The sequence below is a fragment of the Sturnira hondurensis genome, unplaced genomic scaffold (assembly GCF_014824575.4).
Source record: "Sturnira hondurensis isolate 20B ecotype Veracruz unplaced genomic scaffold, ASM1482457v3 Scaffold0014745, whole genome shotgun sequence".
In the NCBI taxonomy this organism is placed as follows: domain Eukaryota; kingdom Metazoa; phylum Chordata; class Mammalia; order Chiroptera; family Phyllostomidae; genus Sturnira; species Sturnira hondurensis.
In genome coordinates this window covers 1,180,660-1,199,906 of record NW_028087376.1, presented here as the reverse complement: position 1 = coordinate 1,199,906, position 19,247 = coordinate 1,180,660, and the positions used below count along the sequence as shown (strand labels likewise).

The 19,247-nt window shown below is 41.0% G+C and overlaps 1 pseudogene; it reads left to right on the top strand.

Moving 5' to 3' along the window:
• The first annotated feature begins 17,898 nt into the window (after positions 1 to 17,898).
• Positions 17,899 to 18,956, top strand: LOC118999265 (glyceraldehyde-3-phosphate dehydrogenase-like; annotated as a pseudogene).
• The last annotated feature ends 291 nt before the right edge of the window (positions 18,957 to 19,247 follow it).

Here is a 19,247-nt window from a genome sequence, read left to right as displayed (position 1 = left end):
TCTTGTACCTGATCTTAGTGGAAAAGCTTTTAGTTTTTGCCCATTGAGTATGATGTTGGCTGTAGGTCTTTCATATATGGCCTTTATTATATTGAGGAATGTTCCCTCTATTCCCACCTTGCTGAGTACCTTTATCATAAATGGGTGTTGTACCTTATCAAAAGCTTTTTCCGCATCTATTGATATGACCATGTGGTTTTTGTCTTTGCTTTTGTTTATTTCGTGTATTACATTTATTGATTTGCGTATATTGAACCATCCTTGCATCCCCGGGATGAATCCCACTTGGTCGTGGTGTATGATCTTTTTGATATATTGTTGGATGCGATTTGCCAATATTTTGTTGAGGATTTTAGCATCTATGTTCATCAGTGATATTGGTCTGTAATTTTCTTTCTTTGTTGTGTCTCTATCTGGCTTTGGGATTAGGGTGATGCTGGCTTCATAGAAAGAGTTGGGGAGTTTTCCCTCCTTTTGGATTTTTTGGAATAGTCTGTGAAGAATAGGGGTTAGCTCTTCCTTAAAAGCTTTGTAGAATTCTCCTGTGAAACCATCTGGCCCAGGGCTTTTGTGTGATGGGAGTTTTTTGATTACTTCTTCAATTTCATCGGCTGTTATTGGCCTGTTCAGGTTTTCTGTTTCTTTTTCATTGAGTTTTGAAAGATTATATTTTTCTAGAAATTTGTTCATTTCACCTAGATTTTCAAATTTCTTGGCATACAGTTCTTCATAGTAATTTCTTACAATCTCTTCTCTTTCTGTGGTATCAGTTGTAATCTCTCCTCTTTCATTTCTGATTGTATTTATTTGGGTTCTCTCTCTTCTTTTCTTGATGAGCCTACTTAAAGGTTTGTCTATTTTGTTTATCTTTTTAAAAAACCAACTCCTAGATTCATTGATGCTTAGAATTGTGCTTTTAGTCTCTATGTCATTTATTTCTGCTCTGATCTTGGTTATTTCCTTCCTTCTCCTTGCTCTGGGCTGTCTTTGTTGTTGTTCCTCCAGTTTTTGCAGGCGTTGGGTTAGGTTGTTTGTTTGAAATGTTTCTCTCTTTTTTAGGTGAGCTTGTATTGCTATGAACTTTCCTCTCAGGACTGCCTTCACTGTGTCCCATAAGTTTTGGGTTGTTGTGAGTTCATTTTCATTAGTTTCGAGAAGTGTTTTGATTTCTTCCCTAATTTCAATCTTGACCCATTCGTTGTTTAATAGCATGCCATCCAATCTCCATGCTTTTGGGTGTTTTGTTTTTTTTCCTGTGGGGTTAGTTTCCAGTTTCACTCCCTTGTGATCAGAGAAAATGCTTGGTATGATTTCTATTTTCCTCAAGTTGTTGAGACTTCTTTTGTGTCCTATCATGTGATCTATATTGAAAATGTTCCATGTGCACTTGAAAAGAATGTGTATTTAGCTTCTTTGGGATGGAGGGCTCTCTATATATCAATTAGGTCAATTTCTTCTAGAGTGTTGTTTAATGCTGCAATATCTTTTTTGATATTTTGTTTGGAAGATCTGTCCATTTTTGACAGTGGGGTGTTAAAACCCCTACTATAATTGTGTTGCTGTCAATATCTTGTGTGAGGTCCTCTAGAATTTTCTTTATATATTCTGGTGCTCTTATGTTGGGTGCATATATATTTACGATGTTAATGTCTTCTTGGTGGATTCTTCACTTGAGTAATATGAAGTGAGCTTCTGGGTCTCTCTTTATGGACCTTTTTTTTGAAGTCCCTTTTGTCTGATATGAGAATTGGTACCCCAGCTTTTTTTTCTTGTCCATTTGCTTGGAAAATTTGTTTCCATCCTTTCACTTTTAGTCTGTGATGGTCTTTTGACCTGAGGTGGGTCTGTTGTAGGCAGCATATGTGTGGGTCATGCTTTCTTAACCATTCAGCTATTCTATGTCTTTTAATTGGTGCGTTTAATCCATTTATGTTTAAGGTTATTATTGAAAGGTACTTATTCATTGCCATTTGTGTACCTGTGTTCCTCTCCATCTCTCTCTTTTCCTTCCTTTCCTTAAAGCAGCCCTTTTAGTAATTCTTGTAGAGCTGGTTTTGTGGAGGCATATTCTTTTATACTTCTTTTGTCTTGGAAACTCTTTATTTGGCCTTCTATCTTGATTGAGAGCCTTGCTGGATAAAGTAGCCTTGGTTTTAGGTCTCTGGATTGTTTCTTGTTACTTGGAATATTTCCTGCCATTCTCTTCTTGCTTGGAATGTTTCCATTGAGAAGTCAGTAGCCAACCTTATTGGGACCCCCTTGTATGTTACTTCCTTTTTCTCCCTTGCTGCCTTTAGGATTCTCTCTTTGTCTTGGGGTTTTGCCATTTTAATGATGATGTGTCTTGCAGTAGGCCTCTTTGGGTTCCACCTGCCTGGGACTCTCTGGGATTCCTGGATTTGTGTGACTTTCTCTCTCCTCAACTTAGGAAAATTTTCCATTATTACCCTTTCAAGTAGGTTTTCTATCCCTTGTTCTTCTTTTCCTTCTGGTATTCCTATTATTTGGATATTATTACGTTTCATATTGTCTTGCATTTCTCTTAGACTCTCCTCATTTTTTGTGATTCTCTTTTCCATTACTTGGTCCATCTGGGAGATTCTTTCTATCCTGTCTTCTGTCTCACTTATGCGATTTTCCACCTCATTGATCCTATTGTTCATATCTTCTTCTGTGTTCTTCAGTTCAGAAATTGTATTCTTCATTTCCTCTTGGCCTTTGCTGATGGTTTCTATTTCCTGTTTCATGTTGGTGTAGTTTAAAAAGAGTTCACTGTAGCTCCCCTGTAGTTTCTGGTAGCTCATTGTAAGCTCTTTGAATTTCCTGATAACCAGTGCTTTGAATTCAATATCTGATAGTTGGCTTGCCTCTCTTTCATCTAATATTCTTTCTGAGGCTTCCTCCTTTTCTTTCATTTGGGGATTGTTTCTTTGTCTTCCCATTGTTTGTGATACTCTTCTTGTTGGCCTCAGCTTCTTAAATTGATCTATTCTGGTACCCTGTGTTTATCGTGTGAACTTCTTTGGTAGGATACCTGTTAAATTCAGTGGTGCAGTCTCCTGTAGGTATCTTGTTGGTCTGCACTTCCACTACTCCTCTGGTTGGTTTCCAGCTAGTCGAACCTTTTCTTCTGGTCTCGCTGGCTGCAGCGGCCTGAGGGGCTGTTAGTGTGGCTTTTCACGTGCCTCGGTAAACTCAACTGGTTTCGCCAGTAACCCCCCCCCCCGCCAAGCTCCAGAATGGCTCCGCTGTCCCGTGCCCTACTGAGAGCAGAGTTTCTCCCAGGCTTTCCAGCCCTGGTTTGTCGAGAGGGCGTGCGCTCAGAGCCAAGCTTTCCTGCCCTTCCAGGCTTGGGTGCGGACCCTTCCCTGTGTTGTGGCTGAACACACAGGGCAACTCACAATTCTCACAAACCAACAGCCACAGCCTGACTCCCTGTGTTTCCCTGTTTGCGCTGGCTGAGTAGGGATGGAGCTGGCAACTGGCTGTCTTCCAGCGGCCCAGCCAGCAGCCGGAGACTCCCTGAGACTGAGAGCTGGTGCAGGTCCCGCGCCACAGGGATTGCCCAGGCGACTCTCAATTCCCCAAGCCGAGATCCGGCGGAGACCCCGTCCTGCCGGGAAAGCACGGGTGACCAGTGGTTGGTCAAGCGGAGGGTTGGCGTGGGGCCCCTCGAGGGCCGGGAGGGTGCGTGTGCCGATGGTCATTGGGGCCGAGGTCCGGCATGGAGCCGCCGGCCCCGAGAGGCACGGGCAACCCACAGCCACCCAAGCCGAAGGCCACGGCTGACTCCCGGTGCCTCCTAGTGTGCGGTGGCTGAGCAGGGATGGAGCTGGTCTTCGCAGGGTGAGTAGGGATGGAGCTCACACTGACTCACTTCTAGAGGTCCTGCTAGCAGCCCGAGATTCCCCGAGACCGTTCGAGTGTTGGCACAGGCCCCGCGAAGCAGGGGTTGCTCGGGCAAGGGAATGCTCGGGCAACTCTCAGGTCTCCCAATCTGGCAACCTGACTCCACGGGTTATCAGAGCTTACTGGTTTGCTTCTGAATGCTCATTCCTCTCTCTGCCACTACTGGCAGACCGATCTCTTATGGTGTTTTCTAATCTGCGCCCTGCCAGATGGGGGTAGGGGCGCTGGTGACCAGTTCTCTCCCAGAGTTGGTGTTGCCCACCCTCGGCTCTCAGAGACCGGGGTGGCCGGCCAGGGCCCCGGCGTGGCCTGGCGGAGGGCCTGCCGCCACCTCTTCACTGCTCTCTCATACCTTGTTGATCCGCAGTCGTCTCCTCTCCTCAACCTCTGGTCATTCAGTGTCCGCTACACTCTCTGGAGTCCTGCCTTCTTATATGCTGGGTCCCCGTTGGGCATCTGCTGTACTCCTCCGCAGATCAGCCAGATCCTTCTCTGGTGCATGGAGAGAAGCAAAATCCTTTGTCCAACTCTGCCGCCATCTTCCAAGATCCTCCTTGAACTTGACCTTATCTGAGAAGCACTTTATCTGTCCTTCCATTCTAAATGAAAGCTTTGCTGGATAAAGCAATCTTGGCTGTAGGTCTTTGGATTTCATGACTTGGAATACTTCCTTCCAGCCCCTTCTTGCTTGGAAGGTCTCTTTTGAGAAATCCGCTGACAGTCTGATGGGAACTCCTTTGTAGGTGACTGTCCCCTTATCTCTTGCTGCTTCTAGGATTCTCTCCTTTATTTTCATCTTGGCTAATGTAATTATGATGTGCCTTGGTGTGTTCCTTCTTGGGTCCACCTTCTTTTGGACTGTGTGAGCTTCCTGGATTTCCTGGAAGTCTACTTCCTTTGCCAGACTGGGGAAGTTCTCCTTTATTATTTGTTCAAATACATTTTCCACATAAGGCTGTTTCTTTTCCCCTTCTGGTACCCCTATAATTTGGATGTTGGAACGTTTAAAGATGTCCTGAAGGTTCCTAAGGCTCTCTTCATTTTTTTGAATTCTCGTTTCTTCATTCTTTTTTGTTTGGTCCTTTTTTTCTTCCTTTTGGTCCAGTTTCTTAATTTGAATCCCAGTTTCCTTCCCATCACTGTTGGTTTCCTGTGCATTTCCCTTTATTTCAAGTCAATTAGTTTAGCCTTCATTTGTTTCTCTAATTTGTGACTAAAATCAACCAGTTCTGTGAGCATCCTGATTACTAGTATTATGAACTGTGCATATGATAGATTGGCTATTTCTTGGTCACTTAGAGTTATCGGCTCTGGGGCTTTGAGTTCTTCTTGAGCCATATTTTGGACTGTTTGTGCCAGTTACATATCAGGAGCAGAGCCCTAGGTGTTTGCCAGAGCAGGGCAACTCTGTCGCTGGGTTGTGACCCTGTACGTGGGGGCGGGGTCAAAGAGGAGCAATGGTGGCCCCGTCTGCCGCCTCCCGCCACTGCTGCTGCAGCTGCCACCGTCTCGGGGCCCTCTCGTTCTGTCCCACTGTGCGTGAATGTGTGACCACTGTCAGCCCTCCACCACTGGGTTCACTGGTTGGGGCCTACTTGGTCCGTCTTACTGTGCGTGAATGTGCGACCGAGGTCAGTCTGCCCCGAACCCCAACTGGGTCTGCACTGCCTGCTTGCTTGGGTCAGGGTATCTGTCCTGCCCGAACCTGCTCTGATGCTGGCTCCACCCCTCTTACCGGTCCTGTTTGAACGGTTCGTTGTTGTTGTTGGACTTCTGTATAGTTCAATTTCCTGCTCTTTGGCTGTGTCTTTGTTTACTAAACCTTTGTTGTATTCAAACTTGGTTGTGGGAGAAGGCACAGTGTTTCCACCTATGCCTCCATCTTGGTGGAAGTCTGTCCATTTTTAATTTTTCTGAAGGAACTCCATACTGTTTTCTACAGTAACTGCACCAATCTGCATTCCCACCAACAGTGCACAAGCATTCCCTTTTCTACATGCCCTTGCCAACACTTGTCATTTGTGAGTTTATTAATGATGGCCATTCTGACAGGTGTGAGGTGATACCTCATTGTGGTTTTAATTTGCATTTTTCTGATGATTAGTGACATTGAGCATCTTTTCCTAGGTTTATTGGCCATCTGTATGTTCTCTTCAGAGAAGTGTATTTTTATGTCCTTTGCCCTTCTTTAATTGGACTGTTTGTTCTTTTGTTGTTAAGTTTTTAATAATTTTTTGGTATTAACCCTGTATCACATGTATCACTGGTTACTATGTTCTCCCATTTAGTGGGTTGTCTTTTCAATGGAACTGCCTTATGATCCAGTGATTTCACTTCTGGGAATACGTTCAAAGAATCCAAAAATACTAATTTGAAAGAATATATGCATCTCTATATTGCACATATAAGTGCACAGTTATTTATAATAACAAAGATTTTGAAACCGCCCAAGTGCCCATCAGCGGATGAGTTGGGTAAAGAAGCTATGGTACATTTACAGAATCGAATACTACTTTACCATAAAAAAGAAGGAAATGTTATCTTTTGCTATAGCACGGATGGACCTGGAGAGCATTATGTTAAGTGAAATATGTCTGCCAGAGAAAGACAAGTATCATATGATACTTGATACTTGATACTTGATACTTGTCTTATCATATCAAGTATCAAGTATCATATGATTTCACTTACGTGTGGAATCTAATGGACAAAATGACCTAACAAAGAAAAAAGGAATAGACTTATAGATTAAAATAACAGACTGTCAGCTGTCAGAGGGGAGAGGGTTTGGGGGGTAGGTGAAAAAAGTGAAGGGACTAAAAAAACCCCAACTCACAGACATAGACAACAGTATGGTGATTACCAGAAGGGAAAGGGGATGGGGATATATAGAAAAGGGTAAAGTGGGGATAAATGGTGGTGGGAGGGGATTTGACTTTTTGGGGCAAACACACAAAACAATATACAAGTAATGCATTTATTACAGAATTGTATACCTGTAGCTTATATACTTTTATTAACCAATGTCACCCCAATAAATTCAATAAAAACTCAAAAAAGAATTATCGTATAATGATGTGTGTCTTTTCTCTAGAAATCAGAATGCCTAACGGAACTGATAAATATCCATTGACAGCCCGATGTGTTATTTGTCTCTTTCTTCAGCGTTTCCAGCCCAGTGCTCTAACTTCTCAGGTTGAACAATTTCAAAATCTAATTCCTCCCCCCAAAAAGATCTCCCTGTAAAGAGCAGCTTAGTGTTTTCTCCCAGATGGGTCTTTATTCCCTATGTCCCTCAAGACTGCAGTATGCTTTACTCTACCTCTTCAAATATTTTGACCAAGATTCCTAACTTTTATTACAAACCAGGACCAGCACAAAATTTCCATGGAAACACCTCTGTTGTTTCTACTATTGTATCAGTCCTGCATGGTTTTTCTGTACCAGAAAAACCTTTGCTGGGCACTCTTTTCCTTAAGATAGGATTTTGCCTGTGTAAGCTTCTAAGTTAAGATCTTAAGTCATAATTAAAAAAGAATTATGTACAAAATTAAGACAATGATTAAATCAGACCCTTACTGCTGCCCACTTTTTGGCTTTGTGTTGCAAAGAACTTTAGCGAAATTGAAAAACCATTTCAAAACCAGGAACAATGTGCTCCCATATAGGATGCCCCTACTCTGGCTAATGTCCAAGTTACCTGGCAGATCACATCAAAATTAGAATGGCTGTGTTGCACATTGTTCAAGCTAATTTTTTTTAGATTTTATTTATTTATTTTTAGGGAGAGGGGAAGAGAGGGAGAGGAATATTGATGTGCAAGAGATACATAGATGGGTTGCCTCTTGCACTTTCCCCACAGCTGAGTACCTGCAACCTAGGCATGGGCCCCGACTGGTAATTGAACTGGCAACATTTAGGTTTGCAGGTCAGCACTCAATCCACTGAGACACACCAGCCAGGGCTGTTCAGGCTATTTATTTATTTATTAAAGATTTTATTTCTCTTTAGAGGGGAAGGGGAGAGAGGGAGAGAAATATCGATGTATGGTTGCCTCTTGTGTGTCCCCTTGTCAGGAACTGGCCTGTAATCCAGGCATGTGCCCTGACTGGGAATAGAATTGAACCATGATCCTTTGGTTCACAGGCCTGCACTTAATCCCCTGAGCTACACCACCCAGGGCTGTTCAAGCTAATTTAAACTGTAATTGCATAAACACAACAATATGGTCAAAGAAGTGTGGTTTTTACAGAAAAGGTATAATCATTTTCTAAGTACCCATAAAAACTCTCCACAGTTTATTAGAAAATAAAATCATAGAATATTTGGTGAATTACAGTATGTGAATTATCCCAATTGTCTCCTGGAAGTCTTCAGGTGGCAGGAATATAAATAATTCACTGTGAAATCCTGCCTCGGATTAGTGAGGCCAGAATTCATGCCCCCCATGCTTTATACTTTCTCGTCCCCTGTACCAGTTTATTTAATCCAAGTTCCAGGGGGGAATGATATTGATTCCAGTCACTCTGAGCATTTGGTTTGTTGTAACTGCCAGTGAAGGACCAACTTTTGTAAATACCAGTTATTCATAGTGGTCCATTGCTAAAAGTTCCTGAGTAGCAAGTTAAAATAATTGCCTATACAGACAGTCCCCAATTTAGAATGGTTAAACTTACATTTTTTAACTTTATGGAGGTGTGAAAGCAATACACAGTCAATGAAATCACAGTTTGAATTTTGAATTTTGATCGTGATTCCAGGTAGTGATATGCTGTACCATACTGTCTCATTCTGCTGGGCAGCTACAACAAGCCACGGCTCCCAGGCATGCACGTGATCACAAGGTTAAACAACCATAGTCTACACTCACAGCGCACTGCGTTGCCAGTTTTTTTGGATTGTGTTCTGAGCATGTTGAAGGCAGGCTGGGCTAAACTATGGTGCTCAGTAGGTTAGGTGTATTAAATGCACTTTGAATTACAATATTTTTAACTTATGATGGTTTTAATGGAACATAGCCCTATTGTAACTTGAGGAACATTTGAATTTATATAATACAGAGGCACTGGATGAGCAGTCAGAACCCCCAGGTTCTAGCCTGCCTCTCATTCTTATCACTGTGTGTGTGTGTGTGCGCGTGTGGTACCATCAAAGGCTGTATTTGTTCAGCCTACTTAACTCTATTCTTGCCTCAATTTTTGACTGATGAGTGATAAAAATTGGTTTAAATACCCTGAACTGGTATTCGAATTAGTTCATTTTTAGCATTTGTATGGGTCCCCCAAGAACATGATTTTAGTCTTTAAAAGGACCAAAATACTTTATCAGACTAAACATGTACTGATTCATTTAAAGCTGCACTATTCACTATGATAGCTACATGTGGCTAGTTAAGTTTAAATGAGTTAAAGTTAAATATAATTAAAACTTCAGTTTCTCAGGTACACTAGTTACATTTCAAGTGCTGAGAAGCTGAACGTGGTTAACGGATACCATATTGAACAGCACAGTGTAGAACATTTCCATCCCCTTAAGAAATTTCTATAGGATAGCACCGATTTAAAATAAAGTACAGCCCTGACCAGTGTGGCTCAGTGGGTTGGGTGTTGTCCTGCAAACTGAAGGGTCACTGGTTTGATTCCCTGTCAGGGCACGTGTCTGGGTTGCAGGCAAGGGCCCTGAATGGGGGTATGAGAAGCTGATCAATGTTTCTCTCTCACATATTGATGTTTCTCTCCCTCTCTTTCTCTCTCCCTTCCCCTCTCTCAAAATAATCTTTAAAATTTTGTTAAAAATATATTTTATTGATTATGCCATTACAGTTGTCCCATTTCCCCCCTTCATTCCTCTCCACCCTGCACATGCCCTCCCACCCACATTCCCCCACTTTAGTTCATGTCCATGTGTCATAAGTTCTTTAGCTTCACATTTCCCACACTACTCTTGCCCTCCCCCTATTTTCTCCCCACCGTCTATGCTACTTATTCTCTGTACCTTCTCCCCACTTCTCCTCCTCCCACTCCCCTGTTGCTAACTCTCCTTGTGACCTCCATTGCTGTGGGTCCACTCCTGTTCTAGCTGTCCACTTAGTTTGCTTTTGTTTTAGGTGTGGTTGTTAATAACCGTGAGTTTGCTGTCCTTTCACTGTTTATGTTTTTTAACTCCATTTTCTTAGACAAGTCCCTTTAACATTTCATATAATAAGGGCTTTGTGATGATGAACTCTTTGAACTTGACCTTATCTGAGAAGAACTTTATCTGCCCTTCCATTCTAAATGAAAGCTTTGCTGAATAGAGCAATCTTGGATGTAGATCCTTGCCTTTCATGACTTGGAATACTTCTTTCCAGCCCCTTCTTGCTTGTAAGGTCTCTTTTGAGAAATCAGCTGACAGTTTGATGGGAACTCCTTTGTAGGTGACTGTCCCCTTATCTCTTGCTGCTTCTAAAATTCTCTCCTTCATTTTAATCTTGGGTAATGTAATTATGACATGCCTTGGTGTGTTCCTTCTTGGGTCCACCTTCTTTGGGACTCTTTGAGCTTCTTAGACTTCCTGGAAGTCTATCACCTTTGCCAGATTGAGGAAGGTCTCCTTTATTAGTGGTTCAAATAAGTTTTCCACTTGTTGCTCTTCCTCTTCCCCTCTGGTACCCCTATAATTCAGATGTTGGAACATTTAAACATGTCCTGGAGGTTCCTAAGCCTCTCCTCATTTTTTTGAATTCTTGTTTCTTCCTTCTTTTCATTAATTTTCCTTCATTTCACTTAGTGTAGCCTTCATTTTTTCATCTAATTTGTGAGCAAATTCAACCAATTCTGTGAGCATCCTGATCACCAGTGTTTTGAACTGTGCATATGATAGGTTGGCTATCTCTTGGTCACTTAGAAGTATTGGCCCTGAGGCTTTGAGCTGTTCTTCTGCTTGAGCCATAATGTTTTGGTCTGCCTGTTATGTATGAGGGGCAGACCTGTAGGTGTTCACCAGGATGGAGCAACTCAGTAGCTGGGTTGTGACGCTTATGTGGGGGTGGGATCAGAGAAGGAGCAATGGTGCTCGTTGCTCTCTCTCTCAGATTTTGGTCCCCTCTGCCTCTTCCCACAAGCAAACTGGGCCCTTCTGGTGCTCGTTCCCAGCTCTGTGGACTTGTGTGCATTCTAGGACCCTGTGGGTCTCTCCAACAAACTCTCCTGTGAGGCTGAGAGCCTCTCGCAGCATCTCAACCCCCGGAAAAATTTTTTAACTATTGCTTTTAGGCTTTATTTTCTGTCACTGGGGCCCAGGGTTGCGTGGTCTGTCTCACTGCCTTTTATTTTGCCTGGTTTATCTGTGTGTGACTGTGTGTCTGCGGTCAGCCAGCACCTTGCATGTCTCACTGATTTTGCTCGTTTCCTCCCCACAACAGTTTCTGCCAACCACCACCTCTTCCTGCCGGGGGACCCCTCTCCACTGGCTGCCAACCTCCGACTCCGCCCCTCTTACTCGTCTGGATGAATAGTTTGTTGTTGTTGGACTTTGATACAGTTCAAGTTTCTGTCTGTTTTGGTTGTGTTTTTGTTTCTAAATCTTTGTTGTCCTTAAATTTGGTTGTGCGAGGAGATACAGTATTTCTACCTACACCTCCATCTTGGCCGGAAGTCCTCAAAATGCACAGTGTAGTTTTCTTATCCATTTAATATCAGAATATTTAGACCATTGTACATTCTGCCAAAAGTTTGTGAAATGTTTTCATTTGCTCCTTTATTCATTTAACACATATTTATTAAGTACCTAATATGTTCCAGGCATAGGAATAAATCAGATAAAGGGCATGCATGCTATTCTTAATTGATTAAAACAATTTAAGTATTGTGGGTATTGAAAATATCTTTCTTTTATGTGATAAAGCATTCTAATTAGGAAGCAAATTAATTTATGTTGAGCCTCCTAAATGGCAAAATTGGGAAGTGACAAATACAGTATAAAATGTGGGTGGGAAAAGTAAATATGGGAATATACTGATAGGTGATCTCAGGGCATATCTGTCATTGCTTATTGTGGATTTTCCAAAGAACTATAATTTTTGTAACATCAAAACTCAAGGAGATGATTGAAGGTTATAAGGAAGTGTACCTGAGATTAACTTTCAAACGAGGTAAATAGGACATCCAGAAAATTTATAAGAAGAGTATTTGAGCAACGCATTAATTAACAGATTATAAGCAATACCAGATAACATTTGCAAAGACAGCAAATTATGGTTTATGTGGGCTTTTGAAATCAGTGATAAAACATATAATTACATACAACTACCCTTTCAAACTCTTATTTCAACTTTTACATTCAATGTACTATGCTAGAAATGTGAGGCTACACTTGACTGTATTTGGATAGTTGGTTTGATCCTGCAGTGAGAAGAGATTATGGTCCTAAAATAGCCTGCAGTGTGGAGGATTTACCTAGGATTTAAGGGCATTAGTTTGGAAAGCTAGGGTTAAACAGTAGAATTGTTACTTAGGAAAGGTTAACCTACTTCCTGTTTCTCGAGCATTTTGTTGAGAGTAAGAGTGGAATTGGACTGAGGGTTGTTTGTAAGTTGGCGTAAAAAGGGAACAGGGTTTGAAAGGATGGCCTCTTTCTCCCAATCTCCATGTGAGATCAGTACACCTTTTATTTAAAAACCATTCCTGTCTCTTCTCAAAGCCAGTTTGTCCACATTATTGATTTCCCATGTATTCCTGAGACCCTGTCTTCTGGGAGTAGCCTTAATGTTTCTCCCTCTCTGCTAAGGTTAGCAGCGACTTCCTTCATTAAAGGCAATGAGCCTTCCTTAGTCTACATCCTCCACTATCTTCAGGGAACATCTGGCTCAATTTCTTTTTCCTTAAAGCAGTCCCTCCTGCTGGCATCCAAGGCACCACACCGGTTTGACAATATCGCATTTATTCTAGTTCCACAGCCACCATCCTGACCGGAGCCACCAACATCTTCGGGTTATTCCCTCCTCTCTGCTTCCCCCATTTATCACTCTTGTTATAATTATAAATTTACAATATAAATTGATCATATCATTCCCCACTTAAAACCTTCGATGGCTTGCCATTGCATTTAGAAGGAGATCTAAACCCACCACCTGAACTATGAGCCCTGCATCATCAGTCCTCGAACTCTCCAGCCTCTGCCCACTAACTCATTCATTCAGTTATTCTTTCACTTGTAAATTCTTTCACTCATTTAGCAATTATGTGTTGAGCACTGTTTTGGGATCTGAGTGAACAACACAGGCTAAAAGTATTGCCTTCCTGGAGCTTATATTCTATCAGTAACCAAGAGTGATAGGATGATTATAATACAATGCATTAAATGATGATAAGGGCAAAGGAGAAAAATAAGGCCAGGAAGGGTATGCACATAGAAGGCTGAAAATATAGAGGGGGCAGGGGAGGAAGGTTTCAGTGAGAAGCTGACGTTGAGTAAAGCCTTGATAGAGAGAGGGAGAAAACTATGCAGGTATCTGGGTGAAGATTCCATAGGAAAGAGCAAATGCAACATCTTAAGAGCACCTGCAATATTCTAGAAACAATAAGGAGGTCAGTATGAATACCTCAGATAGCATGAGGTAGTCATAGTGAGAAATGGGGCAGAAGGAGGGGCCAGATCATGTAGGACCTTGTAGGCCATTGTAAAGATTTTGATTTTATTTGCAATGAGATGAAAAGCCACATGAAAATAATATTTGGCATTGACTTCATGTAAACTAAAGACTTGAAATCTAAGCACTCTTTGATTTCTGATCAGAGAATACATATTCTTTTATTCTGTGATAATTGTTCACACTGCCAACATCCCAGGGAAGGAAAACTTATGTAAATTGGAGCCCAACTAATAAAAGACATTTGATTTATCTAAGTGATTGTGTAGTGAAAATGTGACTTATCATAGACTATGAATCATGTTAACTGATTAATGTTATAAACCCCCTGTTATTGTTAAACATATATTGAAGGAAAGGAAAGAATGGAGATTAAAAATGGCCTCTGTAGTATCTTAACATTTGGATACCTCAGAGACTTAGGGTTTTGACACTATCTTTCTCTAGCCTGTTTTGCTAATATTTTCTTGCCAATGTTTGAAATGCATGATGCATTTGTTATATGTATATATATACACACACACACAACATACATCTATATGTGTGTGTGTGTATATATATAGTCTAATAAGGGACTTTATTTAATGTAAAAACTAGAGAAGTTAAACACATTTTTCCTGATCAGAGAGGTGACTATTCTTTTTTAAAAGATTTTATTTATTTATCTTTAGAGGGGAAGGGAAGGAGAGAAGGAGAGAAATATCAATGTATGGTTGCCTCTCATGAGTCCCCTGCTGGGAACTGACCTGCAACCCAGGCATGTGCCCTGACTGGGACTCAAATTTCGATCGTGTGGTTTGCAGGCCCGAGCTCAATCCACTGAGCTACACCAGCTAGGGCTCCTAAGGTGACTGTTTTCAATACCACGTGCCCTTCAGTTGGATATCTAATTTTACCATTTTTTAAAAAGTTTGGCATGTTAATATCTGCCAGTCTTTGAAGTCCTTTCACATAAAACTTAATCTCTATGACTTTTATAATTATTTTATTCTATTGAGTGTACCATGAATTAAAAATATTTTAAAATATTTTGTGAGAATGATGCTAACCCTCTTTTCTCTTAAAATATTATTATATAGGTTTATTCTAAGGTTCTATGCACAAGTAATTGATGTTCTAGAAAGTGGAAAGAGGTAAAAGAGAAATCATCAAAGCGAGGATACAAAGCCCTCACCAAGAACAAAAGGGCCTAGGACTTCAGGTTGTGTATATACAATTTTTCAATAAAATGAATAGGAAAAATATATGACTTAAACATTTCACTGATTGAACAGACGCTCCAGAAAAGTTTCTAGGGAGATAAAATGATCACTAAAAGAGGGAAGGAAATCACAAATCTTAACCACAAAACAAGATGCTGTAGAACAATAAACTAGTGCTGTTATGCTCTGAAGAAGTGGTGCTCAACCTTCAATTCTATACTCTAATGAACACAGTATCTTATAGAATGTGGACAATATTAAGACATATAATTGCTTAGAAAAATGGATGTACTTTGTGCTTATTCTCAGGAACTTGAGACTGTGATCCACCAAAAATAAAGGAGTAAACACCTCGTGCAAGTGCTATGTGAAATATTTTGCCTTTTGTACATTCAGGATTTTAAGGTATGCATTTTATTTTTATTCTTTTTATGCTAACTTTCTAATGCAAATTTTAAAAATTGCTATAGTTAAGAATAGTATCCTTGACTTCCTTACACTATACTGGGAATAGGTGAGGCAGACCAGTCAGCGGGGAAATTCACACTAGCTCAGAAGGTGTTCCAACTGTTTACAGCCATGACTCCCCAAAACATGTCAGTCGGTGAGGAAAGTGTAACAAGTTACTCTGACAGTGGAGGGGCTCCTGTAGGAACTTTCCACATGAAATGTCTAGTGAAAGTTAAATTAGACCAAGTCTATTCAATACTAATATGAGAAGAAAACAGAAACTAAGAATCAACACGTTTCAGTTGCTAGTTTTCCAGCAAAAATCACCCCTGATGCAGAATAAAGCTGTGTCATAAATCCCTCCCGAATATGAATAATTTAAAAAGAAAGCACTAAGAACAAAAATAAACCAACCTACCCCCCTCCCCACCCTGCAGGAAGTGTCATTAGAGTTGACTGATTTCAGGAAAGAGATTCAAGTAAAAGATTGGACTACGTCAGAAATGGCTAATAAATTAAAATGGTCCCAAGGGAGAATATATTTGAATAAAAAATTAATAAAAGGCATTAAAGAAAGCCAGAAAAACAAACAAGATAATACAAATTAAAGGAAGAAGTGAATTGGGCCAGAGAAAAGAGTAGTTGAAATGAAAGAAATTTTTTACATACTCTCTCTCTTTGTTTATTATCTATTTCTGTATGAACCAATCACCTATTTGCCTATCTTTTATCTGCCTATACAACAATACCTTATAGCCATTATACTTTTGAATCATTTAAAAGTAGATTGCATGCACCAGGCCATTTACAGCTCTTAACACTTCTGTATGTATTTCTCCCACCCAAGCACTAACCAGGCCCAGTCCTGCATAGCTTCCCAGAGATGAGATCAGGCATGTTCAGGGTGGTATGGCTGTAGACATCTGTATGTATTTCTGATGAACCAGGATCCTTGTTTGTATAACCATAGTAGAGTTAGTAAATTCAGGGAATTTAACATCAACTAATACTGTTCCCTATTCTATAGGTCATATTCCAAGTATATCAATTGTTCCAATAATATCTTAACAGGATTTTTATAGATAAGGATCCAGTTTAAGCTCAGATGCTGTATTTAATTGTCAGGGATCTTCAGTGTCCTCTAATCAGCCTTCCTTGGTCTTACATAAGAATACAGGCCAGATATTTTGTAGAATATTCCCCAGGTTGGGTTTCTTTAGTTTTTCCTTGTGAATGAATTGGTGTTATGTATTCAGGGTCTGAATATTACATGTGATTTTGTCCTCAAACACGTCTGGGAACACATATGCCTCTTTTTGTTGATGTGTTGCTTTTTTGTTGAATAATTTGATTATGTTAAGTTGTTATCTATTTCCTTCATTATAAGTTTATTTTATTTTGTAATTAGCTAAAAGGTATGGGAAGATACTTGAAGGGTATACAAATATCCTTCTTTTCTTCAAATCTTTTCTCCAATTTAATCTTAGCATCCAGTCATGATTCTTGCCCAGTATGCAGGATGCTCCAGCTCATCTGCTAGCTCTCCTGTACTTTTCCAGGGGAGCTTGTTTCTTTCAAGAAAGGAATGACATTAGAAACCAAGACCTGGTGTGTCATTGGCTATGGTACCTTCAGCAGAAACCTCTAAAAATCCCATTTTTCTTTTACTTCTAATTACAGTGCAATTAGTCCAATTCCTCAACTTCCCTTGCTAATTTTTTTGTTTTTCACTTCTTCTGTAGTGGGGAACATGACTCACAGTAATATCTATGTATTTACTCATTTGTGTAGTCCTATGACATATACACAACATTGTTTTAACTTATTAAAATTATTTATTTATTTATTTATCTTTAGAGGGGAAGGGAAAGAGAGAGGGAGAGAAATATCAATGTATGGTTGCCTCTCATGCATCCCCTGCTGGAAACTGGCTGGCAACCCAGGCAAGTGCCCGGACTGGGAATCGAACCAGGATTGTCTGCTTCACAGGCCCTCCCTCAATCCCCTGAGCTACACCAGCCAGGGCCAATATTTTTTTATATTGAGTATTTTTTGATATCCCAGTCTGCGTACAGTGATATATCATTGTGGCTTTAATTTTCATATGTGTGTTTTTGATGACTGATGAGGTTTTAACCTGTTCATTTGTTTATTTGCCATTTTATACCCTTATTATTGGTAAAATGTATGTTTATCTTTTATTGCATTGTCTTGTCTTTTTATATAGCTTATATATACACACTCACATATAAACATTCTAGATAAGAGTCATTTGTGGCATTTATAGTATTTTGGGGAATATCTTCTCTCATTCCCTTTGTTGCCTCAAGCTCATTAATATTTTCTCCTATATTGTGTTGTAAAAGTTTTATTATTTTATCTTTACTATTTAGGTCTTTAAAACATCTAGCATGCTCATTTGCAACAGTATGGATGGACCTAGAGGGCACTATGCTAATTGAAGAAGTCAGACAGAAAGACAAATACTGTATGATTTCACTTACATAAAGAACAAAATAAATGAACGAACAAAATAGAGACAGACTCTTAGAAACAGGGAACACACTGATGGTTGCCAGAGGAAAGGGGGTTAGGGGGACGGGTGAAAAAGGTGAAGGGACTAAGAAGTGCAGATTGGGCTCTCTGCTCCTCCTGTTTGACAGATAGCCACATCTTCCTGTGTAGTGCCAGCAGCAACCCTGAGACACAATGGTGAAGATCGGAATGAATGGATTTGGCCATTGGGTGCCCAGTCACCATGGCTGCTTTTAACTATGGTAAAGTGGCTATTGTTGCCATCAATGACCCTTTTATTGACCTCAACTGCATGGTGTACATGTTCCAGTATGATTCTACTCAAGGCAAGTTGAAAGGCACAGTTAAGGTTGAGAATGGGAAGCTTGTCATTAATGGGGAGTCTCTCTCCATCTTCTAGGAGTGAGATCCCACCGACATCAAATGGAGCCATAGTGGTGCTGAATATGTTGTGAGGTCCACTGGTGTCTTCACTACCATGGAGAGGGGAGGGGCTCATTTGAAGAGTGGAGCCAATAGGGTCATCATCTCTTCCCTTTCTGCAGGTACCCTATGTTTGTGATGGGTGTGAAGCATGACAATTATGACAACTCCCTCAAGATTGTCTGTAATGCCTCCCGCACCACCAACTGCTTGACCTCTCTGGCCAAGGTCATCCATGAGAACTTTGTCATCATGGAGGAACTCATGACCATAATCTGCCATCACTGCCACCCAGAATACCATGAATGGCCTTATGAGAAACTGTGGTATGATGGCTGAGGGGCTGCCCAGAACATCATTCCTGCTCCTACTGGTGCTGCCAAGGCTGTGGGCAAGTTCATCCCTGAGCTGAATGGGAAGCTTACTGGCATGGCCTTCTGTGTCCCCACCCCAATGTGTTGGCTGTGGATTTGACCTGCCACCTGGAGAAAGCTGCCAAATATGATGACACCAAGAAGATAGTAAAGCAGGCATCAGAGGTCCCCCTCAAGGGCACCCTGGGCTATAGTGAGGACTGAGTTGTTTCCTATGACTTTGACAGTGACACTCATTCCTCTCCCTTTGAAGCCGGGGTAGGCATCGCCCTCAACAACCACTCTGTCAAGCTTATTTCCTGGTATGACAATGAATTTGGCTACAGCAACAGGGTGGCGGGTGTTATGGTCCACATGGCCTGGGCCACCAGCCCCAGTGAGAAGAGAGGCTCTCAGCTACTGGGGAATCCTTCAATTAATCCCCCAACACATTGAGAATCTCCTGACCTTCAGTTTCCATCCCAGGCCCCTGAAGAATGGGAGAAGCTTAGGGACTCCTGCCTTGTCATGAACCATCAATAAAGTCCACTGTACTTAGCCCCCCCCCCCCAAAAGGAAAAGGGGTACAAATTGACAGCTACAAAATAGTTGCAGGGATGTAAAGTACAGCATAAAAATATAGTCAATAATATTGTAATAACTACGTATAGTGCCAGGTGGCTCCTGGATATGTCGTGGGGAACACTTTGTGAAGCATGTTATTGCTTAATCACTATGTGGTACACC